Raw genomic sequence first — 27,484 nt, 5'->3', positions numbered from 1 at the left:
CATCCGCCCGCTGCCAGAAAATGAATTTGTGAGACGCGAGCTGCTGCCTCCAATCTGCTGCCATGCGGGGGCCTGGCGCTGGCAGGCAGCGGGACACACGCACGCGCGCACACACGTGCACGCACACAAGTCCTGCGAGGCGCAGGTGCTCTGCCAACGTGCCATCTCATGGGGATGGAGGCGAGCAGATGGGGCTCCAGGGCCCTGCGTGTGGTTTGGGGAGCTCCTGTCAGCGAGGAGCTGCTCGTGGATGGACATCTGGGTGCCTCACGGGTACGGCCCAGCCTGAAGAAACTCCTTGAGACCAGCTGGGATCATTTATCCCGAGACCGTCTGGGGATCTCTGCTCACCAGAGGCACAAGCTAATGGAGGAGAGCCCAGCTGGAGTGGCAGGGTAGGGATGGTGGCCTGCTGGCCCTGAGCGTGTTTGCTGAACACACATCTGTCAGCACAAGGGCCACACCGGCCCTGAGGTGCCTGAACCATTATACAGCGTGGGTGGTACCAGGGCAGCACCACATTTCAAAGGTTTCATGGCACCTTGCTGTCCTCCTCCCGTCTTCTCACAGTGCCACCAGCCTTGGGGTTATGGAGGAGCTAAAAGTTCCCGTAGGGCCCCAGAGCCAGGGGATGTGGGCTGTGTGCGCTGCTTGTTTCATGGGCGGCCTGGTGGCAAGATAACAAGTCGAAGCACTTCCAGCTCCCAGAAAACATGCGGCGTGTTCCCCTGAAACCGAATGAGTGCAGTTCAGCTGGAGCCAAATCCTGAAGTCCTTCCTTCACACCTCCAGAGTCGGTCTTTAGATTTAAAAGTCCTCAGCTTTCATCTGGGGCTTGGCTGATACTGTTGGTAAGGACAATAGGGCTGGGGCCACTATTTAGCGTGACTCAGAGACAGCCACTCCCCAGCAAAGCACTATCAGAGCAATTCAGGAGGGGCTTCTGCTCCAGGCATGCATTTCAGGACAGATGATTTGAGTCTATGTGAAAACAACTGCTACACAAAGAGTTAATAGCAAGGGGTGTGGAGGGGGAGGGTGTGGGGAAAGTCAGGGTATCAGGTTTTCCTCCAAGGGGCTCTCAAATGATCCCCAGCCCTGCCAGAAGTCAAACATCTCCTCCCCAGGGAAGCCAAGGGTGTCTGTCTGTTTGACTCAGCTGCCAGAGTCATGTTGCAGAATTCGATCCCTGTGCCGGTGTCCCTTCTCCCCTCTTCTGATCGGCCTCTGCCCACTTCTCTTCTGAAGCCCGAAAGATTTCAAGACCATGAAAGTGCAAAGTGATCTCATCTGGCCCTGTGGGCAGTGCAGCAGGTTCTGCCTTCACGTCCGATACAGTTTCAGCCTTCATGCTGTCCTCTGCTGTAATGCTAGATGGGCTGAACAGATGGGGAGGTACCGTGGCAGGGCTCAGGGCTGACAGCTGCTTGGCAATTATAAATCTGGAATGCGATTTGAGGGGTCTAAGATACTTAGTGCCGGGGCCTTAGTGCAGGAACATATATCAAGTAGGTCAGGCTCTGCACCAGAGGAGGAGTGCAGGGAGTTGCTGTTGTGTGACAGGCAGCTCTGGTCCTTCCTTACTGGGTTTATGCTTTGATGTCAGGTTGATCATTGAGATTTTTAACTTCCCGTGTCATTTTTTTCCCCCCATTAATTCATATTTCTTTCCTGGGCATGATTTAGTAAGACCAAATGCTTGTGAAATGGGACTGGGAATTTCTCACTGATTTTACAAGTCTTGTCATTTTGTCCCTATCGATATTGGAGTGTAAACAGGCTACATCTGGCCTCTTTCTGAGGAAAGGGAACGTTTATATCCTGGTTTCTTATGTGAGAAAGCAGAGAGTTGTGGAGATTAATGAGTTTGTCCAAACCTTGGCCTCACTGGAAATTCACACGGAATTAAGCAAATTCCTGTCCTGCAGCACCCTCCTCCTCCCTGCAAGTACCCAGACTGTAGACTGGCTCAGGGCCTCCTTTAATTAACCCGAACCTGATTTTACACCACAGAGAAACCTCTTTGAAGGAAACTAATGGCATATCTGCGTGGCACCTGATTTGGCTCTATCCAGGCTAAGCCACAGTGTGGATGTGGCCCGGCAGGTGCCAGCTAGCTGAAGGATCTCTTCGTGGTTCTCCTTTGCATGGCGTAGATGCAGCGCGTGGCCATTCTGCAGGTGGGTGTAGGACGCATGCTGGGATCATGGGAACAGGAGAGGCTGGTTTGTGACTGTGGGGAAAAGGAATTTGAGCCCTCAAAGCCAAAAAGCTCTGCAAAATAAGCAAATCACCAGCTCTAGCACATTGAAGTCATGCTAGAGAAAATGATAGTCAAACGCTTTTCTGTATTTTCATGCAGCAGCTGAGATAATTTACTGCTACTTCCTTTATATGGCACAATTGTGTGATTAGGGCCTGGTATGTCTGTGGATGTTTTTGCTTTTTCTGTCCTGTTACCTAGGAGGGGTAATCAGGGGCTTACATATCACAACATGCTGTGTGCTCTTGACTTTTGCAGGTAAAGTTCATTTATGCAAACCCGACTGTATCTATATTTAGCTGACATGGAGTTTTCAGCTTCCATCCTTTTGAGCTCAGTGTTACTGTAACTGATCTCTGCCGTTTGGGACAGAGTGACATGGTCTGAAAAATGGCAGTGAACGCTAATTGAAAAAAAAAAAAGAAAGAAAAGAAGAAAAGAAACAGGACAAATTCAGCGAAAAGCAAGCTATATTGAATATATTGCTAAAGTCACTGGGATAAGGCCTGTTTGCAAAGAGGCCATAGCTCTGTCTTCTGACATTTTCTCACTTTGCAAAGCTCCTTTTATAACTTCAGTCTGATGGCTCAGGATTACTACGCTGGTTTCCAGCTTCCCCAGGCAGCCAGGAGGGATGGAGGATGATGCCCAGTAAAATATCCTGGTGTAGGCTTATGGCCAAAGACGTCTGAGAGGCCAAAATTAGAAGCCCATGTGGTTTGGATGTTTCCTTGTCGCTCTCTCCCTTGTACTGTGATATACTTCTGTTTCCAGAAAGTAGTGATAAATCAAAGATCCAAAGGATTTTCATTGCCATTCTCAGACAAAAAAGACTGGCAATACTCTAGAACCACTGCCTGTCGTGTACAGCAGAATTAGCTCTGTAAAAAACAGTGTGTGGAGCAGGAGCTCTTTCTGGGAATGTTTGTGACTGTCTTCTCTAAATCTTTCTCTTCCAAGGTCTCTGAGAAAAAGGGCATTTGCAGAGCATCTGGAGCTGGACATACTCATACTCTGATGTTTCCATCAGACGTGGAAGTAATCCCATTTTTACTGGAGCAATGTCCTTTCTGAAGCAGTGCTTTACAAAGTAGGGTTCCAATAATAAAACCGCCTGATTTCAGAACTTTTAACAACAAGCACCACGCTCAAATTTTCCTAATTTTTGCTTTTGCTTGTCAATATTTTACCCCTCAAATTGTGGTAATCATATAGAAGGTCTAGATCTCCTGAGTCAGTGGATAGTGTCTATTCTCCAAGTATCAGTCTTCAAAGGGGTCATGAGAGGAGACTATTGTGGTCTAATATTAGGGGGGAAAGGGGAAATTTGGCCTGTTGCCCTTATCCTACATGAATAGGTATTGCTGTCTCATAGTAATGGCATCTCTAGTGTTACCAATATGAAGCATTTAAATCTTACATGTTGGGCTTTCACAAATGCAGGAAAATGGGCATAAAATTACTAGTTTTTATTTTTTAAGAGTATATTTTATTATTAGTCTTATGAGAGCTTAATGTTAATTGCTTTCTCAAGCTTTTTCCCAGTCTTGCGGAGTGGAAAATTACTTTTTTAAAAAAAATAAAATATGATAGAAAAGGAAGAGAAAAGAAAGGGAAACTGGGATTCACTACCTTCCAAGAACTGTAGCTAAGAAATATCAACATACAAGCTGCATTTCTGTGTTATCTCTGGTCACGTTTTGTTTGGTAGCTGGTTCCAGCAGCGGGCGTGCAAAGTGCTTGCTCACCTTGGACCCTCAGCCTTAACTTTGTGTTTACGTATAGCAGGGGATTTCTTTAAAAGCTTGAATCTCAGGTCAGGTTTATGATAAAATGATGGGACAAATCCAAATTCTTTGGTGATGAGACACCAAATCTGGGCATTGACCTTTTATTTTGAGGTGGGCAGAAGAATAACATGTTTCACAAGAAATGCTGAGGCTTTTGCAACTTATGTGTACAAACCTTCGCCTGGCTGACCGTGCATGAACAAGAGCCAGTGCTGGGACGTTCAGCACCTTTGTGCAGTCACCATGCCAGGAGGGCACTGCAGACTAAATCTTTGCTGCATCCTCAGTGTGTGCAAGGGTCAATCTTGTAATATCCCCCTAGAACAGTGGCTGCAGTCCTCCAGATTGGGTGCTGAGTCCTGCCACTGTCCCATGTCACTGCCCTTTGCCCCCACGTCAGAACAGCCTTTGTGGTGTAAACGTCCAGGCAGATCTGAAAGTTCTGCAGGATTTTTTGCCATAAGGAACAGCAGATGGTGCCAAACCTTGCTGCTCATAGGCTTCCCATCTCTTGCTTGGATGCTCAGGAATCTCCTCTCGGAAAATCTGCATCAGCTGTGCCATGCCATGGTGATAACTCCTTGAACACTGAACCTACCTGACCCGACGGGTTTCCCTTGGGTGGCCAGCAGCAACATAATCTAAATGGCTGGTGGCTGAGTACTAATTCATGAAGCTAAGTAGCTGTGGATTGCAGGGTTTGAGGTCCAGGAAGATAAATAGCAAGTCCCTGACAGCGTGCAAGACGGTGCTTTACAGCAGGATATTTCCAGCATGTGTGTGAACTGCAGGAAACAGTAGCTGCTTACTCAGCCGTAGACACAGGATGGTTTGCTTTCCAGCATCATAGGAGAAGTTCATCTCAAATTAGCCTTCCTGAGTTAGCATAAGCACAGGGTGGCCAAATTCCAAGCCCTTAAGATGCTCCTTCCCTGCAGCACACCATACTCTTCCTCCCACCGTGCCAGCCTCCATCTCACTGCTCACAAAGCACAGGGAGACACAGGCTGTGCCAGCCTGCTTGTTGCTCGCTGATCTCAAGAGCTGAGCTGCTGCAAGGTAATGAGGAAGCAAGGGGGTGATGGTTAGGATTGGTAGAAATCTCTGTTTCACCACTTAACCCAGTAATTCTTTGCCTCCGACTCCATTCTTCATCATCCCTTATTCTTGCAGTGAAAGCATGAATCTGGTGATTCCTCCTCCTTGCACTGAGCAAGCACTACACTTGTTTGGGACCTCTAAGAGCTTCTACTGGTAATGGTCAGAAGTAGGTCATGTCACCCTCGGTGATGTTGAGTTCTCAGATTTACTTTTTATACCTTTGTTGTAAGCTGCCCTTCATCCTTTTGCCCCCTCTAATGATCAAATAATTTTCCTCCACTTTCAATGGATCACCACTTTCTTCTATCGCATCCAGAGGGACTGATCGTGCTCAGCACCCCCCTCCGCCATGGAAATCTGGAGCAGCTCCATTAACTGCCATGAATTTGCTCTCAATTTGCATTGATACAGCTGAAGCCAGCCTGGTCCATGGAGCTGCACTGCCGTTCCCATGGCAACAGGCAGCAGTTTGGGAAGCAGGACCCAGCAGGCAGGAGGGATGTCGAGGGTGTGATGGGGGGACTCCTGCAGCCAGCTCGCGGCCACGGGATGAGAATGGAGGCTATATTTGGAGCACGGGCCCGGGGCTCTATTTCTGACTCCACCAACGAACGAACCCTTGGGAAAAATACCTCCCACTGCCTTGGTTTACCTTCCAGTAAAATGGGGATAGCATTACACAGGAGTGTTTTGAAAATTGATTCAGCCTTCTAAAATGCTTTGAGAGAGATCCTCAGATGGAAGGCACGGTAGATCACACGCTATTAATAATCTCACTTTATGCCAGCATCAAATAGATGGGGCTGCGTTGTCGGAGAGTAAGTTCCTATACAAATGCAGGCATTTCCACGGTGCCACGGGGAACGCAGAGCATTGCACGGGAAGCAGGGAGGGGCTTGGGTTCAGGTGCGCTGCTGTATCTTGGGTTATTTCAGTCTGACCCAATGGAAGGTTTGGACACATTTTAGTCCCAGCTCAGGTTCAGAAGCAGCCAGTAAGTGACCTAATTGAATTCCAAATCCTCTTCTTAAATTGGATAGAGCTCTGAGTATTAACTGGGTCCTCTGAATCCTTGTCTAACACCAGGAAGGAAGCAGTAGGGTTGCAGAAGCATTAACAGCTGATGACTTAAATTCATTATGAGAACAGTATGAAAAGCAGTTCGGCAAGGGAGGCTGGTCAAGTTCAGGTCATGCCCAGGTGTGACCTCTTATCAGAGTCAAAATAAAAATGCCGCAGTCCGGGATTTTGATTTGAATATTCACAAGAGAAACAAAAGGACCTTATGACAGACCACAAGTTTAAAAAAAAATAAAAAAATCCACCTTGCCCTGCCCTGGGCATGCAAAACTGTTTCCATGGCTCTAGGAAGGCACAGCTGAAGGATTTCAGAGGATGTGCTTTCTTCTGTGTTTTAGTTACAACAAAGATTTGTGGTAACAAAGGAAATTGAAGTAACTGCAAAAAGGGACAAAAAAAAAAAAAAAAAAAAAAAAAGCAGTGGTTTCCAATGAGTAGATTTTGTAGATTCCTAAGTTTTATTATCAGAGAGGACCATTCTGACTTCCCACAGAGCTTCTGCCAGAGAGCTTTGCTGCTCTGCTTCTCCCACCAGTGCTACAAGCACTTTTAAATCATTTCCTACCATTGCTGAATGTAGCTGGGCTCTCTTTACCTGCAGTGTTGAAAGCTTTGTGGAAACTTGAAAATTTGCTTGTGTAGTGTTGTGTGATGGGGCATGTTATACTGACAGTGGTCTGAGTTACAAAGACTACAGAAGTTTTTTCATCCATTTTAAAAGAAATTATGAATTAAAAAAAAAATCATTTCTAATTTCATTCTGATGAAAAAAAAATCATACTCTCCTTATCTTTTTGACTGTTTGTTTATTAGCTTCCAGTCAAGAAAAGCAGGGGAGTGGAGCACCTACTTTCGTTTACTCACCAGCATAGGTTTTCCCCCAAAAAAAGATACAAAACCACTATTTTCCTGATTAAAATATAACTTAAGATTGGATTTTTGTTTAGTTAAAAAAAATTCATTTGGAAGTGCTTACTCAAAACAAGCACGTTAAAAAAAAAAAAAAAACAAAAAACAAAAAACACAAAACCACTTTTCCAACACATTTTTGACCAGCCATAGTTAGATGACAAGTGCTGGTGCCAGACCATTTGCTCTAGGCTTCCCATTGTTAACACTGCTGGAACTGTACGGGTAACAATGGAGGAAAATATGTAGTAAATTTTGGTAATGAGAAGGCGACATTCTCACACAGTCATTTTTTAACATTTAAAAGAACATTCAAAAGCACAATATATAAAGCAAATTCCAAAAAGATTTATCCTGGGAGAGAAGGCTGAATCAGAGCAGAAAGCCCTTTCATTCCACCAATATTAATTGAGAGAAACACATTTGGCATCGGCATTCAGAAGGTCTGAGTGCTGAAGAAGTAGTGCCACTTCTTTTTCCCAAGAGAAAACACTGTCAGAGCAGTGAGGCCAATTAGCTTTCCTGATTTAGAGGGTGAATATAGGGTTCTTAGAACTGTGAAGGATTCTTTTGGATCGTCTCTGTAGTTCCAAGCTGTGAAGCAGGGGGGAATGTTCTCCTTGTCACCTGGCCGTACCCACCTGTGGAGCACCCCGGGCTGTGGGGAAGGGGCTGCAGAGGTCCTGTGCGCTGATGGTCACACAGAGCGGGAGGGGAAGGGTTATTTGATGAGAGCATCCTGCCCCGCAGTGTAGTGGCTAAGTAAAGCAGGGTTAACGGAGCTAAATATGTGTAGCCTAGCTCTGCAGGATGATTAAAAGGAGGCTTGAAAACAGTCTGCAAGTGTATGCAAGGAAGCATCATCAGGAAGGGAAAGAGCTCTTGGTAAAAAGGAGAAGAGAATTCAGGGCTTGATAGTGGGCAAAGAAAGATATGTACTGGGCACCGATACATTGCTTTCTGGACATAAAGCCAGTATAATCAGGGAAAAGCACAAATCCTTATTGTGTAAGGTTGGATGAAACAGGTCAGCTGGTTCTTCCTCTCACGTGCAGGGAGACCCCATAAAGAAGAGCCTGCATCTGGTAAAAGCAATACCATGGATGATCTCAAATGCTTTTTCCCTCGGTATCTCCATCATTCAAACCCAAAATACAAGGAATGCCTCAGCTGCAAAGGTACATCTCCATAAATATAGTGGGGTTTGCAGGGTCTGATGCTCCAAGAGTCTTTACATTTCGTTTGCAGGGGCCATTGCACAGCGTGGGTGGCATCCTGGCAGTGGCTCACATGCAGCATCTGGAATCTGGCTTCTGTATCAAAGAGATGTAGTGCACCTGAGCATCGACCAAACCTGACGAGGCAGAACAGTGCCTGGGCTATATGGCCAAGGCTTCTGGGAGGGTTGGTACATTTGTATGGAACCATCTCTTGTTTCTTTCTACATTTTTTTTAGTGTCAGAAATGCCCTTGGTGGCATACAATTCCGAAGAAAACTCCTGAAGGGCTGTATTAGTGCGATAGGCTGTACCCTGCCCTTGTCTTGGTGGTGTTATCCTACAAGGAAGATTAAACAGAGACAGCATACCTCTCCCTAGCTGTCAAGTCCAATCATTTAATTCCACTTCCCTGTGGATTTGTAGGTGAGGAGGTGCTCCGGTAAGTCCTCTGCTGCTTTCAGCTGGAATCTTTTTGCACATCAGCTTCATCCGCAGAGCCTAGGGGCTGGTTTTCCTGGGCACGGCTCCTTGCAGCCTTTCTGGAAAGGTTCTCGTAGTGGCACTTGGGGAACGCAGAGCAAGAGCACCGTGAGCAACAGCAAAAAGCCCTTTCAGCATCAGGCGCTCAGATGAGGCACGGACATTCACGTATGGCTGCTTCAGCAGATCACTTATAATGACAGGTGTTGTTTATTTTTGGATTCTGAAAATGTTCCAGCACATTTGCTTTCAAATCCTGCCTCTGAATCCACAGGTGCAAAAAAAGAAGCCTACAGACGTGAAGGCACCAGCAAGTAAGGGCGGGCAGCAAGGGCAAGGCAGGAGCACCTGTAGGGAGACTGCCAGCACCCCCGAAATGTGCTGCTGGACAGCTGCTCACTGCAGCTGGCACTGGGAAACGAGTCACAGCATCTTTTAGCATGGCCCTGCTGCGGACCGTGGTGGTGTCAGACAAGGAATGGTACCCACCCCTTGGCAGCGGGAGGAGGCGCTCCTGGGACTGGAAATATTTCCCCTTGGCCCGTGGAGTTCCCTTGTGCCCAGAGTAATTAGCTGGGCCAGGAGCATTTAAAAGCAAGCACACATGACCGTGCCTCTGATAATGACCCTGGAAAAGTAACGGAATCTAATTATAATTAGAAAACAGCCCCAGCAACATCCCAGCATCACGACGACCATCCTGACTTTGCCACAACAAATGTAAAAATATATCAGCATATTTATAGCTTGGCATCCCTGACCATTTGCAGCCTGGTGCCGGGCCCCCTCCTGCCCTATTCTGTGTACCCTGTGTCACTTCACGAGGAGTAAATAACAGTGAGTGATGTTTACATGGTGTCCAACACCCTAAGATCTTAGCCTTTTTTCTCAAATCACTCAATCTGGCTATTATTAATCTGCTTAATCTTAAAGATCTGCAAATTGACGTATATTATTGCCAAACCCAAAGTCCCATAGGACACCACAGCAAGCCAGTCTGAGTGACAGCAGAAGCTTTAAAGGTGCTTTGGGCTAAAACTTCCAGATTTTAAAGATTCCCCTAGTGCTGCTCACCTTTTTAGTCAGGAAATTCCTCCTTTTCCATCCATTGCAGAGATTTATTAATGTAGTTTTAGGATCAGCATCTCTGAGATCACTTTGCGCAAGATGTGGTTTTAGCCTGGTGATGGAAAGAGTTTGTGGTGTAAGGGGGGTGTGAATTTGGTAGGGAAAGTTCTGCCTGAGGGGAAGGAAATTTGAATGAGTTGCTGTAGGAGCAGACAGTCCATCCTAGTTACCTCACCTTTACTTAGCCTGCTCTGTCATGTTGCCCTAAATGTTCAAAGAGTTGCTATGGCCCCTTTTTGAGGTGGCTGTGTTTTGGAGGGGGGAATGGATGATGGATAGAAACCCAGATTTGCACATAGTTCATGCAGGCTTTACTCCTGAGCAGAAGGCAGGTTCTGAAGCAATGCTTTCTCTGAGAGCTCAGTGGGGATTTGCTGGGTATTTCCACATTTAGGCCCCAGAGCATCCCCTGAGCTCATGGGTAGTTTGTTGATAGCTTACCTCCAGTTTTCACATGTCCTTGGCTATGCTATAATGTTCCCTTCAGCTCATAACAGTTTGCATCTGTGTTAGAAAAAGATCATAAAACTTTTTCTTTACATTGTTATAACAAATTAAACACAAATTCTAGCTAAAAACTTATAAGCATCTCAAGACCTTCAATGCTTTTCCTCTCCTGAATCTTTTCAGACCACTGATTATTAAACTAACTACATAGAAATAAAAGCTATGTCCTGTCACCCTTTCCTGTATGAGTGGCTCCCTGAGTCATTGCTGGAGGTTTGCTAATACTTTTTTTTTTCCTGTTCTTGGAAAAACTTCCTCTAAAGTCAGTGGTCAGATTCTTATCTTGGTTGCAGTGTCTTAGATCAAAAGCTGGCTCACGGAAGAAAACAGAAGCAACCTGAACTTCTTAATGGTATAATCGATATCTGAATCTGATCTAGTAAATATACCGCATTTCAGGTGTTTTTTTCTGACCTAGTAGGGGTTTGCCTTCATGTGAAGCAATTCCTGGCTATTTGCAAGCAGTTGTCTCTCTGAACACTGGTGTTGGAAAAGCCTGACTCACTCTTAATAACCTTAAAGCAGGTTAAGGGTGAATTGCACTGGTTCTGAATTAGGCATTTTTATTCCGAAATAGGAGTGACCACAGAGGGAATTAATCAGGATGAACTGTTCTGCTTTTAATCCATACTGCTTGAAACCAAATTAACCTCTCTGTGTGCACAGGCCTGAAGGATTTAGCTGAAATTGCTGAAAAGCCTCCAGATTTGCATGATAATTTCAAGGGCCCCACTCCTCTATCCCAAAATGCCAGTTTCCCCTCTTGCACTTAGTAGCTTTATCTTTGGTTGTTTTTTTTTGTTTTGTTTTGTTTTTTTGTTGTTTTGTTTTTATGTTAGAGGCCATTACAGTTCAAATGTGTCAGCTCAGGTTTAGGCTGTTGTTCCCAACTCACGTGCTGGAGCTGGCTCCAGACAGTAGGCACGGAGCTCTCGTGTCCTGCCCATTCATACATCACACTGGAGCCATGGTTTTGTGGTGGAGAACCAGCTAGAGAGCAGTACATAACCAAGGCTGACAGCAAACAGCTTTCAAGCACTGTTGGCAGGGAGATGTGAAGCATCAATCAATAACGGAAAAAGCCTGAAACCCTTAAGCAGGCAATCAACCATTCCACACAAGTAGGGGCAAATATGGCTAGACTTAGTCAGTGATTTGCTTTGCTCTGTTCAGTCTCATCCAACTTTCAGAATTGTTCCCAGTAGCCAGAAGTTAGCTTGGATGCAGCCATCACACACTGCTGCTTGTGCAGCCCTGGGTGAGTTGCTGAAGGAGTGAGGGAACGCAAAAGGCAGGAGTGTTTGGGATTTTAGTGTATTCTGTGTTTTCCATTTAAGACATTCCCCAGATTTTGAGGGTAGAGGTTATGCAAAGCTCAATAAGAAAAGTTCTTAATCTAAGCAATCAGGATCCATGCCAAACAGGAACAATTCTGGGAAATAACCATTTTATCTTTGGTACCTAACTGTATTATTTAGAAAAAAAAAAAAAAGTCTTTTATTATGATTAATTTATTGTGCTCAGGAAGTTTATGCAGCTGTCCCTGATGTGGGGTGCTTGTCTCTTGGTTTTTCAGGTCCTGTGAAGTCCAGCACTCAAAGAAAAATGTTTTTCAAGCAGAGCTTTTTTTATTTCTCCTTTGGGTACCTTAACTCAGTGGCAGAAATAACCAAAGGAACGTACTGTGAGAAATACAGAATCCTGTGAAGGGATTTGGAGGGATTTGGGAGGTTTAAAGATTTTTCATCATCATGATTTGGAATGATCAATTTTTTTTTTAAACGTATTTTCCCATGTTAAGCTCATGAAGAATATGAAAATCCTATTAGAAGGGTGAGGTAGATATTTGTGTCCCTACAGGATGCAACAATCCACCTCCTCTGAGAGGTGGGCTCTGACGGCTCTCATTGCTCTTGCTTCTTCCCTTCCACTGGAGTCCCTACCCTGCAGTGACATTGGCCAGCACTTCTGCGCCCTTGTCTCACTAAGGCACCAGCACCTTGCTCAGTCCAGCTCTGAAACCTGTGATGAAGCTGTTGGGGCTGGCCAGAAAGCGGCACAGATTGAAAGCGTTCAGCTCTGGACTCACCTCTTGTCTGTCCTCAAACTGTTCCTCTGTGACCACACTGCAGGAGGCATTCTCCTTTATTTCAAGCCCTCTTTTTATCTTGTGTAAACTAGTCAATTTTATTATCTATTTATTATTTGCTATACCCTATTATATTTGCTTCATCTACTACTCATTATTTACTATCTATTTTATTAATCTAAATTCCATTTGACTGGAAGGTGTATGAAATCCTTCAGGTTGTGTACCCAGGGCAGCTCAGCGTGTTTCCAAGCAGTCTTGCTGTGCAATGGGGATTGCCAGGACGGGATATTTGTTTGCCCCGGGCAGAAGGCTGAGCTGTAAGCTGAGTCTGCCCGGGTTTTGTTTGCTTGTATGTGGAAGGCACTGGAGAAACGGTCTTAAATGCCAGGTGTAGATTTTGGAGTTGTCTCCACCCATCTCCTGATGTTCTCCAGAGGTGAGAACTGTAAGGTAAAGTGGGGTTATATGCTCTTGTAACCCACAGACGGGGTGGTGAGGAGCAGAAACATTCAAGTGACCTGCCTTACCAGAGGGTGGGTCCCCAGCCCCTGGCAAGTGTGACCTTCACATTCCGGCCATGTTTCGTTTGTCCCCCTTTCATCTGTGAACGGCTACGAAAGCCTCCATAGGATTTTGGGGTTTATCATCCACAAATGGCACAGATTTTCCCCATAATGTCAGGTTGTATTGATACTGTGTTGGGATACGGAGGTGAAAACACTGTGTGAGAGACTCACGTGGGTTGAGTGAGGTGCTTTGAGCTCTGTAAACAAAAGGTGTGACACAAATGCCAGAACATAGCCAAAATCTCGTTTCGATCATCCCCAAAGATCCTTTAAGAGAGGAATGTGTGTATTGGGGTGACACAACAGCAAAAAAATTGTTTGAGGGAACCTGTTTATTTGAAAAACGTGCCTTGCTGCTCCAGCCTGAATTGTTTGTCTTCCTTGGAATGAAAGAATGTAGGACATGGAGGGGAGGCTTGCCAGAAAAGCCCTTTGGAATTGCAATGAAATGGCCGTGTTTGTGCTCAGAAGGGTCTCAGCCTTGTTGTGCTCACATCTGCTTTAAGTTATCCTGATGTTGTTTTTTTAATTTTTTTTTTTTTTTAATTGAGTTTAACATACTGAGAAATGCACAAAGCTCTCCGGCCCCCAGGCGCAAGAGGAAAAGCCTCAACAACATCCCCTGACCCTGCCACCACCATGTGCTTCCCAAAAAACATTCCCGAACAGGCGCTGGCGATGACAAACCAGCCTGGGAGCAACTGGATGGCGGGTGCCTAATTGCGCACCACGGAGCGAGGCGCCTTGGAAAGACGAGGGTGGGGAGCAGATAATGAGGGTGGGGTTTGCCAACAGTGGGCACTGGCCGCAGCTGGCAGGTTTGGGGAGCACAGATCAAGACAATTAGCACGTTTCGCTGCGTGATGGATGTCCGGCTGAGTCAGTCAGCTGCTAACCAGGACCAGAGGAAGCAGTCCTCACGCCCTTGGTCCTGCTTCTCAGCAAAGGTGGCTCTGAGCAAGCTCTGAGCTCCATCTATATGTCTTCAGGGCTATATTATTTTGGGAAGAAACCACCGCAGGCTTTCTGTGGTACCCAGGCAGCTGAGGATGGCCGCAAAGCAGCGTGCTGTGACCGTGCCTGCCTTCCGCGCGCCGCCTTCCCATGGGGCAGGAAGGGAACCAGCCATGAGCCATTCAGGCAGCTCTGCTCTGGCCTAAAAATACCAGAGGTTTTCACTGGGATGGTTTCTAGCCAGTTCAAAGAGGGAGAGCACAAAAGGGATTGGGCCCTGTGGGTGTTGGTTGGCCCAGACAACAATTCAGTTGGCAGGGGCTGGGGCTGCAGACAGCAGCTTTATCATGTGAGCCTGGAAGTTGACAAGGGCAGCCGTAGTGCCTGGCTGTCCTGGGGGAATCTCAGCATCTCCACCCTTTCCTTTTGCACATGAATGCCTGTGAATAGAGACCCTGGACCAAGCGCTGGTGCTTACCCTGGAAGAGAGCAGCGCAAGGGCTGTAGCTCCGTTTTCATGTGCAAACAGGGGGTTGTTTGCATGCCAGCAGGCACAGTGAGAGGCACCTACACAGGGGTCTGCTGTACAAGGGTCTGTGCTTTTCACTCTAAGGCAGATACTGTGCCTTCCCCTTCCAGCTTTGTGAAACCGGTCCACAGCTGCTTTGTTTTAAGGTGAACCAGTTCTGATGTTGGCTGCCTGCAAGCATCAGGTTGTAAAGCGCAGGGGGATAGCCCAGGCAGCTCAGCTACGATGCGACAGGCAGGGAGCAGAGGGCTGGAGGTGCGGTGTCACCAGCACATACAAAGCAGCACAGGGACAGTCACCCCCACAGGGACAGTCTCCCTGCCCAGTCACTGCCCAGGGGCTCAGGGGTCGGGGGTGCCCCGCTGGCACTGTGCATCTGCATCTGCGTCAGGGGCAGCCTTGTTGCTGTGTGTGTGGCTGTGCTTGCGTGTGTGCTTGCTGGAAACACGGAGAGTGCTTTAATCATGTCAAACTGCTGGGCTCCTGGACAGGACGGGGCACAGCTGTGCGTGTACTCATACAAGAGGACGATGTATGTGGTGTGGTATGGACGTACGTGAGCATCTCAGTGCACACAGTCTCCTCATTGTGTCCAAAATGCCCCTAAAGGTTCCTCCTGCCCGGTTTTGCACATTATTGGACTCGCCGATCTGTTCTCAGGTGCACTGAGTGGCTGCCAATGAAAGAGACCGTCTAGACATGATGTCAAGCTGACCAGCTTCAAATCTCACTCAGCCCTAGGGGGGTAATCACAAGCCTAGGAGAGGCCTTATCAATAAAACATTTTCCCTGCAGGAGGGTAAAGAAAATATGTAGCAGGTGATTCAAGCAATGGTTGCAGCCGCATAGGTTTGTGGGAGAGAGGGGGAGCTCTGTCCTTCTGTCCTGCCAGGCCAGCTCTCATTTTCTGTGTCAGCAAGGTGCCCGTTGCTTGCTGTACCTTCTTTCCTGGATTGTTCGTGGGGATTGTTTGTTTTAGATCAAAAAAAAAAAAAATCTCAATCTGTGATGGAGTTTTGTTTTTGCTTGTGGGCGAGGTTTGCTTCTCATTCGGGGAGGGCTGCAATTTAGCACTAAGCTCTTTTGGCAACTGAGGGACAAATTCAGTTAAAAAAAAAAAAAAAGCCACCACTCAATCAACAAATAATGCAGGAGGTTATGTAAGAGGAATAAATAACATGGACCCAGGGCTCCCCAGCCTCGGTGCATCTCCCCCTCCTTAGGTGATTAAAGGTTTCAGCACTCCCAGGGATGGGGCTGGCATTGCGTAAGAGCCTCTTTGCTTTGAAGCGTGTTCCCCTTTTTTAAATCTAAGAGACCCAGTGGATATATGGCCAGCCTGAGCTTTTTCAGCAGATGGCTGGGTTTGTTATCATTTTGTATGAATGATGATGATAATGCTGCAGGCTGAGCGGATTAATGCAAGAAATGGAAAGCACCAGCAGTTTTTTTCCCCCCATGGTGTTTTCCCACACTCTAGGGGCAAAACGCACAGCACCAAATCTTTGCAAAGTGTAAAGCGATGGGTCTGCACTGACAAGTGCCATGGGGCCGGCTGTGTGTTTCCATAGGATGGTGTTAAAGAAAAGAATAGGTTCCAGCCTCTTTCCCTTTCCCCTTTGTGGAGTGAAGTCAAGACAGAAATATACTGCTCTTTTGATTTTTAAAAGGGTTTTAACCATATACTGGCAACTCACACCCTGCATATCTTATATTTCATGGAAAAGTGAGGACAACCAGAGAACTAGTAGATAGAAAAAACATCAGCCCCAAGAGAGGAGGCGAGTTATATTCAGTTTATATTTTCTGATTGTATTAGTATCTTCCTTTGTTAACTGTCTGATACATAGCTGAACAAAAAGCTTTGCTTATTAAAGAATTCAGCAACCTACCATGGGCAGCCTGACTTCAAGATCCCGAAGTGGAACGCAGGTCTTTCCATAAGCAGAAAACTGCTGGAGCCTACTGGATTTGCATCTGTGGCTGAGTGCCTGTGCGGATTCTCTCATGGCTAATATGGTTTGAACCCTGCCACAACTTTCCCTTGGAGAGAACTAAAGGGGTCTCTCTCCTTTGCCATCTGCTTATTTGCACAAAAGTGTAAGAAGCTCCTGTCTTTGAGACCTTTGCAGGTCTTACTTTGACTAACAGGCTCAAGACCTAGAGTTTTTTTCTGTTTTCTTTTTTCTCTCTTTTTTTTTTTTTTCCCATTCAATCACTGAAATCTTTTTCCTACTACCATGATGGAACAAATGTAAAAGTGAAAATTTGTTTATCATGGGTCCAGTTACTGGAGCTGTATGAAAAGCAGCAGGTTTTGGGGTCTTGTGACAGAATGGTGGCAGCTGCCAATGCTTCGGGACTTCTGAGCTCTGCAACCAACTCGGAGAAGAGTGGACCAGCCATGCAGTGTACTTCTGGGACTGAAAACCGAGCTGAAGGGAGATGAAAGAGAAGATAAAGTATTGGGACTTTGTTATAAATGCTGGAGAAGAAAAAACGAAGGAATGAGATAGAGAAGCGAAACCACCACCCAGTTTTAAAGCAGGCCTCCCTGTGGGTGCTGCGTGCTGCAGTCCCGCTGAGCTGCAGCAAGGTCAGCGTGCCCTCGGAGGGCCCCTGCAGGAGCACACGTTGTTAGGGAGCTCTGCGTGCCGAGGTGGGAAAGGGCATCTGAGCTGATGCTGGGTTTCACTGCTGAGATCTGGAAAGTGAATCGTGAGCAGAGTTTGCTGGGAATGCTCTGACAAAATGTTTTCTTCATCAGAAAGCAATGATTAACTGAAAACAAACAAACTTTGTTTCATCTAAATGAATAGATTCCCGCTGAAATACAGGCTAAATTCCCCTGGATCCATGCCTGGTTGCTAGTGTGACTGGCAGAAAGCCGGGCAGGCACTGAGGGTCCACAGCTCCCGCGTAGCTCCCACATGCCAAAGTGGGGCTCCAGAGCTCCCAGCTGCACACCCAGGAGCCTGGGCAGCCTCATGAGTCCTGCCCGTGGCTGCATGGACCAGGGCTCTGATCTTCTTCCCCTCAGCAACCAAGGCGTTTCACTGATACCAAAGGCTGTGGTGCCTGAAAAATAACCTGAGCTGTTTCCAAAGTGTTAACTAATATGAAAAGCTTCTGGTGCGATGGGCGTTGGGCTGCCCCTCGTTCAGACACTGTCCTCCAGCAGAGAGGAGCTGGCTGGTTTATTTGAAACATCACGTCTTTTTCTTTACAAGGTGGAATTAGGCACAGGCACTTTGCAAAGAAAGATTTAATCCCATGGATGGCTCAGCTCCAGATGCAGAACATCTCCTCAGGAGAGGGAGTAGTTCTGCTGTGGGCAGCACCTCGATAACCTGTCATCACAGGCAGCACAAGTGCTTAGGAGGGCCACGAGAGCTCTGTCACACTCCCATCACATTTCTATAGGATAAGGAAAACTTGCAGAAGCCAAGCTTTCACCACAAGACTCAAGGATGTTGAAGGCAGCTGAACTCAGAGCGAGATCATTACAGGAGCAGAGCAGCGCTGCGGGTAGGATGGTTACTGGGAGAAAAGCCCAGCAGTGAGCAATGAGGCTGCTTTGCAGGATGACCACTGGTTCTTGATCTTCCCTGCATCTCTTGGATATATCCAAGGAACAAACAGCAATTTAACAAATTGATTGTATGTTAAGTAAAAACTTAGCAGGAAAGCACTGAAACTCTGATTCACAGAATCCAAGGGAATGGTTTCTTGTGTTTAGGTGGAGATGTGTTATTTAGTGGCTGCACAGAGCACATTAATACAAACTGCTCTATGGGAGCCATCCTTGTTGGCTAAAGGGGATCTCAGCAGCACCACCATTAACTCTTAAAAAGCTATTAAAGATCAGGTTTGTCATCAGAGATATTACATATGTTGTCATCTGTTGGAAAGGCAAAGCCATCGTGTTGTATTTAAGTTCTTCCCAGGGTTTTCATCTGCTGTTACACAGCTGAAACAAAATATACATAATTTGCTCTTTGTTACTGCTAAAATGTTCAACATATTTAAAACACTTTGAATTCCCATGCTGAAAGGTATTGTGAAAGCAGTGTTCATATTTATTATTAGAATGAGGTTAGCAAGCAATCTTGCCTGCAGAGACATCTGGCAACAAACACATCTGAACTGAGCGGAGGCCACTTACTAATAAGGTTTCTAAGTAGGGAAAGGGACAGGGTGTTCTCAAAGATCCCGTAGCTGGAATTAAAACAGGGAGATTGAGCTTATCTGCTATGATTTACATGGCTCTCTTCAGGACCTTTTCTGGACATTATTGCACATATAGCTGAAATCATGCAGTAATCTAATATAACGTTGGTTCCAACTTATAGAGCTAAAAATGAACTGCCTGTACACAGTCCAGAAGCGCTCTGGGAAGGCATTGCCAGCAGCCAGAGTATTTCTTTCCTTTCAGACATCAGGGTGGATAATCAGAATCAGTTTATTTTGCTCATTGTAGGAGTTACTCAGTTCTCTCTTAATTATAAGTTGCTGTGGGTGAGCTAAGTGCATATGAGCCAACAGTCAGCAAAGTTTGTTGCAAAGATTTTTTTCTGCCTTCTTATTTTGAATGCAGAGAGGAGGAAAAAAATACAAGGGTGACAGCTGAGGAGGGAAGTCAAATCAGTAACAGTGATTTGCTGCGGGAAATGAGGGCTGTATTTTTTTTTTTTAAGTGGATACCTGACACGATCTACATGTGCACAAGGAATGATGGGGATTATTAGAATTTACAGTCTAGGGATGACCCAAATTTGACATAGGTGCCTTTTGAAGATACTGAATGTGGCAGGAACCACAGAGTATTTAAATGGCTTGTGCTGGAGTACTGAATAATCTCCAACTTCAAATTCTGAGAGACCTGATACAAAAATTACATGGTTTTGTTTGTTTGTTTGTTTTTTAATTATTAATCCATCAAGTTAAAGGCAGTACTGTGTGATTATAGAATAGAAAACATAACACAAATACTTGAGATGGAAAGAGGAATCAATCTGCAAAATTATCAGTCAGACTGCGGTAGCTTGTAAGGCATTTAGAACAGTTTTTGAAGAAAACAGTAATTAAAGACAAGCAAGTAAAGGAAAAGTGGGATAAAATAAAAGCGTTTATCACAGATAAATCACGTCTGACTAACCTCATGATTTTACTTCGTCAGGTCTAGACAAAGGAGATGTGGTGGATCACATCTGTCTAGACTTCAGTGAAACAGCAGAGGTGTAAAGTCATGATGGTGAATTTTTAGCAGAGCTGGAGAAGCTGGGGAGTACAAAAGCGAAAAAATGGGAAAGGAGCCGGCTGAATGGGAGAGAACAGAGGGTAATGTTGAAAAGGCCTGGAGGGAAGTTACCAGTACAATTCTTCAAAGGAAAACTTAATGCCTATCTTAAGTTTCATGAATGACATGTATAAAAGTATCCCAGTGAAATCTGGTGAAAACACAAAGCTGGGCAGAATTGTCAATGCAGAAGAGAAACAGCAAATCAAATGGAAATGAAATGGTCTATTAGACTGGTCCCAGTAGAGAAGCTATCATTGAAAATGTTGAAATAACCTTTTCTTGTTATGCCTAAGAAGATGAGGCCAAGAGGGGATGTAATTGTTCTGGCAACGCAGGACCAGGGTATTAGAACCTATTCAACTTTGGCAAGGAAATAGAAGGGGATGAACTGGCCAAGAATATTGTTATATTCTACTGAAAATCTATGTTTAACCTGGAAACTAGAGAAGTTTTAAACTTTCAGAAGAGGGCCGTTCTGGAGGGGCTATTCAGTAAATCATCTATTTCCGAGATGATGTTTGATCATTTTCTCAAAGGATTTTTCTATGCTGCATGAGGACTGTTCCTGGCCAGTTGTCCCTATTGCCTCTCCTTGCCTCCCCTCCTAGGGAGACTGAAATTCTGAGCAACACTGGGTCACAGAGGGTGTGGGAACATCCCGCCTTCCCTGGGATGTGTGGGTTCATTTCTGGCATTGTAGATGTGAGTCACACGATATACCTGTGAGGAATGACAATGTGGTAGATGGAGCCCTGAGACACGGAGCCCGGATTTCATTCCCATCCTATTCTGACTTGCTTGCGTGCTGTCGGATTAACCGCTAAGGATTTAAGCAGCTGAATAAGAATTTGGGTGAACTGAAGACTCACTTCTGAGCCTGCTGCCATCAGCGAGTGGTCAACTAACATAAGGGATCAAATAAACCTCACTTCCTCATTATCTGAAAGTACCCAAGATACCCCCCACTCTTTCTAAATATGTTCCCACCTGAAGACCTCAAGGCCTAGTTTCCATCTCTGCTCGGTCGCACATTGGAGGGGAGGAGAGAAGCAAAGAGCTCCAGACACCACGGTGGGATGGGCATTCCCTGCCTTGAACCACTGGGACATCTTCCTCGTAAAGAGCTGGAAGAATAACGCTATAGCTGAATTCACAAGAGCTCCAGCATCTTGGGTTTCTGTGCCCAGCCACAAAGGCACTTACCTGGGATAGGGTCTCTTCTTGTTAAAGGATAAACTCATTTTCCAGGGAGGATTTACACATTTTGCGATTTCATTTTTGTGCAGACCAAAAAATAGTTGCTGAAACCTCACTTTTTTTGATTTTCTGGATTTCCACCAGCTTTACCTGAGGTCTCTTCAGAGGTCCTCCTCTCTATTAAGAATTAATAGCGTGTGTGAGGGCTGCCCTCTGAGCTGGTGAGGATCCCAGGGGAAGCAACTCACTTTGGTCTCCACCCGTGGGGTCAGGGAGGCTGAAGGAAGCAGCTGTTCTAGCTGTGGCTTTTCATTTCAGTCCCTGTGCTGGAAACAGAGAGTCTGCAATTTCCTCAGAGTCCAGCCAAATGCTGGACCTGAGTGACAAAACCCTGCAAGAACAGCAAGTTCGCGGAATGTTTTTGCAGCTGCCAGCTTTAACCCAGAGCAAATGACAGGGAGGCAGCTGCAAAGGCTTGGTACTGGGATACCCAGACCCTGGCATCCTTTCCTCTTCCAAACTGCATTGGCTTGCTGGTGTTGGCTCTGCTGGCTGCAGGTTTGCCTTGGCATGTGGCGAGTCCTGTCACACTGCGGCACGGGTAGTCCCTGCAAGGCTCCCAGGGCAGCAACCCATATCTGCCTCCTCCGTTTGTCCTCTGATCAGTGGCATCAGGATGCTCATGGTCATCACGTGGCTGGTCACGAGGCAGCTTGCTGCTCCTTCTCTAAAGGCTCCCTGTGTCTTTTAGGTGAGCCCCGTTATTTGGGATTACGTGCTGCCCAGTTTTCTGCATGAAATGTTGCTCCATCTCAAAGCGTAGATTTGCAAATGCCAGTGTATGCAGTGGCTGGCAAAGGCTCCCAGAAAACTTGTGATGTGTTAACCTGCTTCTGTACCTGGAGAGTGGCGAGAACAGAATGGGATTCATCTCAGGAGCTCTGCCAAATGCAACACAAAATGTTTACATAGGGACAGTGATACTAAGCTGAGAAGTATCAGGCTTTTTGATACTAATTGTGCTTCTCTAACCATCAGGCTACTCCTCAAGCCCTAGATGTATGGGGAATTTCAAGACAGGCCGTAGAAATAAATAGAAGGAATATCCTTTAGATCTTGATTATTGTGTGACTGCTCTTCTGAAATACTTAGGCCTAATGGGCAATTAAAAACACTGATTGTTCTGGCTCCAGTGTCTACCAGCTTGCTTAAGGTGTGATTCAGGACCTCAAGAGAAGACAGCTAAAATGGAAAAAGCAAGTACTTTTTTGTATGTGTGCTAAACAATGAAACAAGGGTATATGGACATGGATGAAGCCCATGCATGCATTTGAGAGAACAAATTCAGAGAGAATAACATTATGCAACATAATTGTGTCCTCCTAGAGCCAGGAAGATTCGTGCACTCTCTGAGTCACGATTAAGGAAGGCCACCCAAAAGCTCATGGCAAACTCTGCAAAACATCCTTCTGGAATGATCTTGTGTCCTGGGTTCTCTCTTCCTTTTTGAATTTTTTTTTTCTTTTTCTCCTATTTCTCTCGATTTCTTTCTTCATAGATTTATCTTTTTCAAGATAAATCACCAGGAAGTGCAGTCACGGTTTCATTCCTATAGTCTTTGCCGTTCCTGACTCCTCTTGATAAAAGCACAATTACACAGCTTTATCCAGAAGAGAGGACCTGGGCCCCTGCTGCACACTTTAACCAGTTGCTTGCTTATGGTGAGCAACGTTTTCAGAGAGGATTAGGATTCTGGGTGCCCAGACACTAATAAAAGCCCTTGCACAGCTACACAATGCTCCCAGAAATTGAATTCCTTTGCTGGGGGCTTCAGCTGGGACACCATAGATTAGCAAAGGGTTTTGAGAGGCTTTTCCCAGGAAGACTGGCAATAAATAATTAATCTGCTTTTCACAGCTGAGACCACAACATATATGCTTTTGCCAGTTATCTACAAGAGAAAAGTTGAAATTAAAAGAAAATAGCTTTCCCCAATTCACGAATAACCACATGGATCTGCTTCAGAGATTGTTTGGCTTTGTCTAAGAATTTTATTTGCTAGGAATATGCAAGCAGGACATCACATCAGTATTTTCTTAGGCTATACGTATATGAATGTGTGCACACAGAACAGAGGGAGTGTTGCCGAGAGGTCCACGCACAGCACTTCTGGATTGCAGCCGTAGTTCTGCCACCATCTTGCTGAAACACCTTACGAAACCCCACTTAATCTCTCTGCTTCTGTAACAAAAGACTTCAATTACAACCGAAGAAGAGCCCCACACTGTGTCGATGGTTGCGGAGTTTCACAAACGGTGGTTTGCAAAGAGCTCAGAGGGCCCGAGTGCCGGGGGCGTTGGGAGCGCTGGCCATTCGGTACGTATTAAGGAAGGCAGAGAAAGAAACTCCTGTGTGTGCTGTTCATTACTCCTGTGCTTGCTGTTCATTACTCCTGTCTTTACTGTTCATCCGAGGAGCTGAGATGAAGACAGGCAGAGCGGCCAGAGCTGCGCACTGACCCACGGATGTGCCGTGGCCTGTGAGGAAATGCTGGGAGCCCTGGGCTGCTTCGACCCGTGGAGGAGACAGGCTGGCTGTGCTCAGCTCCATTAAGGGATGTTCTGAGGGAGAGCACACATCAAATATCCTCATTAGCAAAATGACAGAAAATGCTGTTATGGCTTGAGGCTGCAGCAGGGAACATTTAGTATAAATATTAGGAAAAAACTTTATAATTCCAAGAAGAGTTACAGCAATTGGAACAAACTATCAGGGGACACTGTGGAATCACTTTTAAGCTTCCAGCCATCGCTCTGGGAAGATTAAATAAATCCCAGTCTATGGCAATAGTTGGGGTGGTCTGCATGATCCCCGGCACTCCCTTCAGCCTCAAACAATTCTCTGAATGGAAGGAATGGCTTGTTCGTAGAGCCCGCAGCTGGGATAATGCACTGACTGCTCTTTCAATTATACACGGCACTCCAGGGCAGGGCCCGTGGTTCTTTCTGCCTTTGGAAAGCACCCAGCACACATTAGGCAGCACCACAATATAAATAATAACAACCCACAGTCCCCCTCTCAGCAGCGGGACAGGCGTTTTCTTCAGATTCCCTCCTGTGCTGTGAGCTGCAAGGCCAGACAGTAGCCCACTCCAGCTGAGCAAGTCATTTAAGAGGCAGCCGAAGGGCAAAATCCCATGGCTACAGCACATGGCACGGGGACTTGATGTCAGTACGGCTCTACAAACTCTCCGTCCTCTTCACCCCATCCATCATCCGGTGGGCAACTGCCACCAGGCCTGGAGGAGGATGGCTCCACATGATGTTTTTTAGCATCATGCTAATTATTACTGCAGAGCTCTTATAGGTACCCCTGTCATGGTAATGCTGCCTCTTGCCCTACCAGAGCCGCCTTCCTGAGCAGTTCGAATTGCACTGAATAAATCTGAGTCCCCTTAAGGCACCTCCCTTCTCGTCAGACTGGGGGAGTTTGAAAAGAGTCAGGAGAGCATCTGAAGCCAGAGCTTCTCTCATTCACACCAAGGGAACAGAGCAGCCAGCTGAGCACCTGGGTGCCTGCCAAGAAAGAGCATCCCTGGGGTTCCCAGCTCTCTGCTGTAGTTGTTGCAAAGGTGGGAAGGTGGCTCCTGCTGCACCGTAAAGTCGCTTTGGCCCCATCAGCTTGGATTGATGCTCCTCATTCTCTCATTTCTGTCTGCAAAGGCACCGCTTTTCCTGCAGTAGGCAGTCTTCCAGCACGCTGCTACCCTCTTCATGCAAGGAAGGAAAGTAAGACTGGTAGCTGGTCTTGGCAGGGGAGGAAAGAAAGACTGAGAACATGCAGACACCCCCTGTGACTGCCAGCTACACCTCTGCTGGGTGTAGGTCCTAGGAATGCTAATCTGCGTTGTCTCCTGCTTAGTTTTCACTCTTTTGTTTTAACACTTGTGCAGAAAAAAAATCATTTGGGTTCGGAGACATGCAGAAGTCCCTCTGCAGTTCCTGAGTGGCTTTGTCAGGTGTTCAGCATGCCACATCTGTCCAGCTGAATCGCTCCAATGTGTGTTCCCAGGCTGGAAACAGAGTGGGGAGCTCTGCATTTTTTTGGCACCACACTCCTGCTGCAGAGTGTCTGCAGATTTATAGAGCTATAGCAATAGTATTGGCCACAAAACAATACTGGCTACAAGACACACTTACGATGATACCTAACAGCTTCAAGCCAGAGAGAACATTCCCAGGAACGTCAGGAGAATCTAATTTCCTACTTGGAGGGTGTTGAATGACTTACAGCTTCTGCCTTTGGTGCCAGAAGATAATTCTTAAAAACACACGTTTTCAAAGCACCGTGCAAACATCATTCCTCCTCCACCCCCTGCAGGGATGGATAACTGAGTGCAATGGCTTTATTTTCGATGGGAAGAAGATGATCTTCAAGAGGAAAAGGTGCAGAGACATGAACTGATTTTCTCAGTGACACCAAAATGATGCCTCGGCAGAACACAGAGAAGAGTGTAGCAATACTTCATTCCCAGCACTGCACTCAGACCGTCGGCTCTGAGTCTCCTCCTGATTTTTTCCCTGGTTAAAACAGGCAGCCTCTCTTGACTACCTTGATGAAACTACAAACCAGGAGGGACTTTCAGTAGCAGACATCTCCTACTTGACATGCCAGTAACAGACAGGTGATAACACTAATTAGGAAAAGCCAAAGAACCAGGATTTGGGTATGAATTCAGGTCCACAGCTGATTCAGAGTTAAAGCCAGGGTTTCTAGGATTTGAATTACACAGTGCTTTTTCACCAGAAGATACAAAACTGAACTGGAAATAATGTCCAAGCTCTTTTTGTTTCAGCTGTAACTTTAAACCATGAGGCTCCACAGAACGGCTAGCTGGGGATGAAGAGGTTTGCTGACATCCACCTCTGCCATCCCTCTGCACCTCTGGGGAAAGGTCAGAGCACACCTGATCAGCCCAGGAGACGAACACCTTGGCAGCCTCGTCAACCTGATGAGGTGCAGCTCTAAAAGGCCCTGCCCAGAGAAGCATTAGGTTTTCTGATCAAAGCTTTGAAATCTCCGTTTGTAGGTTTGGCTCGAAGGTAGATGCATCACTAAACAATGCAAGGTAGCTGTGTTGTGTGGGGTGAGTGATAATGAGAATTTGTTTTGTTTTATTTATTTATTTTAGTAGAAAAGCTGCAAATATAAGTTGTATCTTATAAGGGAAAGATGTCTCAGAGCCAGAGCAGAGCCTGGAAGCTGGCTGTGTATCACTAGTGAGTGTAAGTCGAGTTGCCTAGAAACTGGGAGACTTGATAGTCATGGTGAGGCCTCTAAAAGTTGTCTCTGACTGTTGCAGCCCACAGCAACTTCACTCTCTTTGAGCCTTAAAGGTGTTGTGGTCTGAAGTTTGGGTTTGAATTCATCACGTTTTGTGTTTTGTTGTTTTCTGGGCGTCATTAATGTAGGACTGTAGTTTTGCTGCATTTCATTGTTGTAGTGATAACTGATCTCAGCCCTTCTAGCCTTCAGATATTTTCTTTCCAGAAAGAAAAAAAAACAAACAACAACAACAACAACACCACAACCAACCCCCATGAAATCTTCCTACTAAAATCCTCCTGCAAAAGAGAGGGAGCAAACCATTTTGTGTTTGTGGCAGACCGGGTGAGAAGAAATAGGTTTTTGTTGCTGGAGAAGAGATTTTGTTGGGATTTCAGGGCAGTGCAATCCTGCAGCAAACTGCCTGGGAGTGCACAGAGCCTGCAAAGCTCTAAGGACAGTCAGAGAAGCCCTGATAAAGCAGGGCAAAGGTAGAGCTAATCCTATGGCATGGATGAGCTCATTTTTGGGGGTGGTTTTCTGTTTGCTTCTGGGCTCAGGATTTGAAGGTGAGTATTTCAGAAGTGCTCCTCTCTGATTTAGATCTGTTCCTACTGAAATCTGTCTATATCTCACCCCTGATCTCAGTGGGAGCAGAGTTAAACCAATTGTGCAAATCTCAGCTTTACCAGTCACTTCAAATGAGTGCTGTGATGCTGAAGGTTTTGGCTTGGGGTAGCTTTGTTCCCTCTGGATCAAGGAGGTATTGCCCAGAACAGCAGATTAGGCTTTTATTTTTTTCTTGTTAGACCTTTCTTATTCTTTTTGTGGCTCTGAAAGACTCTGTGACAGATGTTAGTGTTCATCTCCAGCTTATTAATATTCCTATACAATTCAGTAACACATTGCTGCTGCTACAGCACTGCCTGACAGCTTACACTCGCAGCACTGAGCCAAGATGTGTAGAAGTCCTGTCTGGCTCCGTTCCTTCCTTATGGCCCGATTCAGAGGGAGGCTGGCTTGGCGGGGGGAGGACGAATA

The 27,484-nt window shown here is 46.0% G+C and overlaps 2 long non-coding RNA genes across 2 annotated transcripts in view; one reads left to right on the top strand and one right to left on the bottom strand.

The window, feature by feature from the left end:
* Window positions 1-5,125: 5,125 nt before the first annotated feature.
* On the bottom strand, window positions 5,126-11,031 carry LOC137862629 (uncharacterized). Its single transcript, XR_011100439.1, has 5 exons — window positions 10,893-11,031; window positions 10,413-10,475; window positions 9,918-10,023; window positions 7,785-9,471; window positions 5,126-6,612 (listed from the first exon to the last, which is right to left on the bottom strand). It is a non-coding gene; the product is annotated as an uncharacterized lncRNA (long non-coding RNA).
* Window positions 11,032-26,063: 15,032 nt separating this feature from the next.
* The window catches only part of LOC137862321 (uncharacterized), a 60,107-nt gene continuing 58,686 nt past the window's right edge, over window positions 26,064-27,484 (top strand). Inside the window, exon 1 of the long non-coding RNA XR_011100183.1 lies at window positions 26,064-26,264. This is a non-coding gene — a long non-coding RNA (uncharacterized lncRNA). The remainder of the gene's footprint in view (window positions 26,265-27,484) is intronic.

This window comes from Anas acuta, chromosome 11 (assembly GCF_963932015.1).
Source record: "Anas acuta chromosome 11, bAnaAcu1.1, whole genome shotgun sequence".
NCBI lineage: Eukaryota > Metazoa > Chordata > Aves > Anseriformes > Anatidae > Anas > Anas acuta.
Note: the sequence above shows the minus strand (reverse complement) of the source record. Positions and strands in the feature narration are given on the sequence as shown.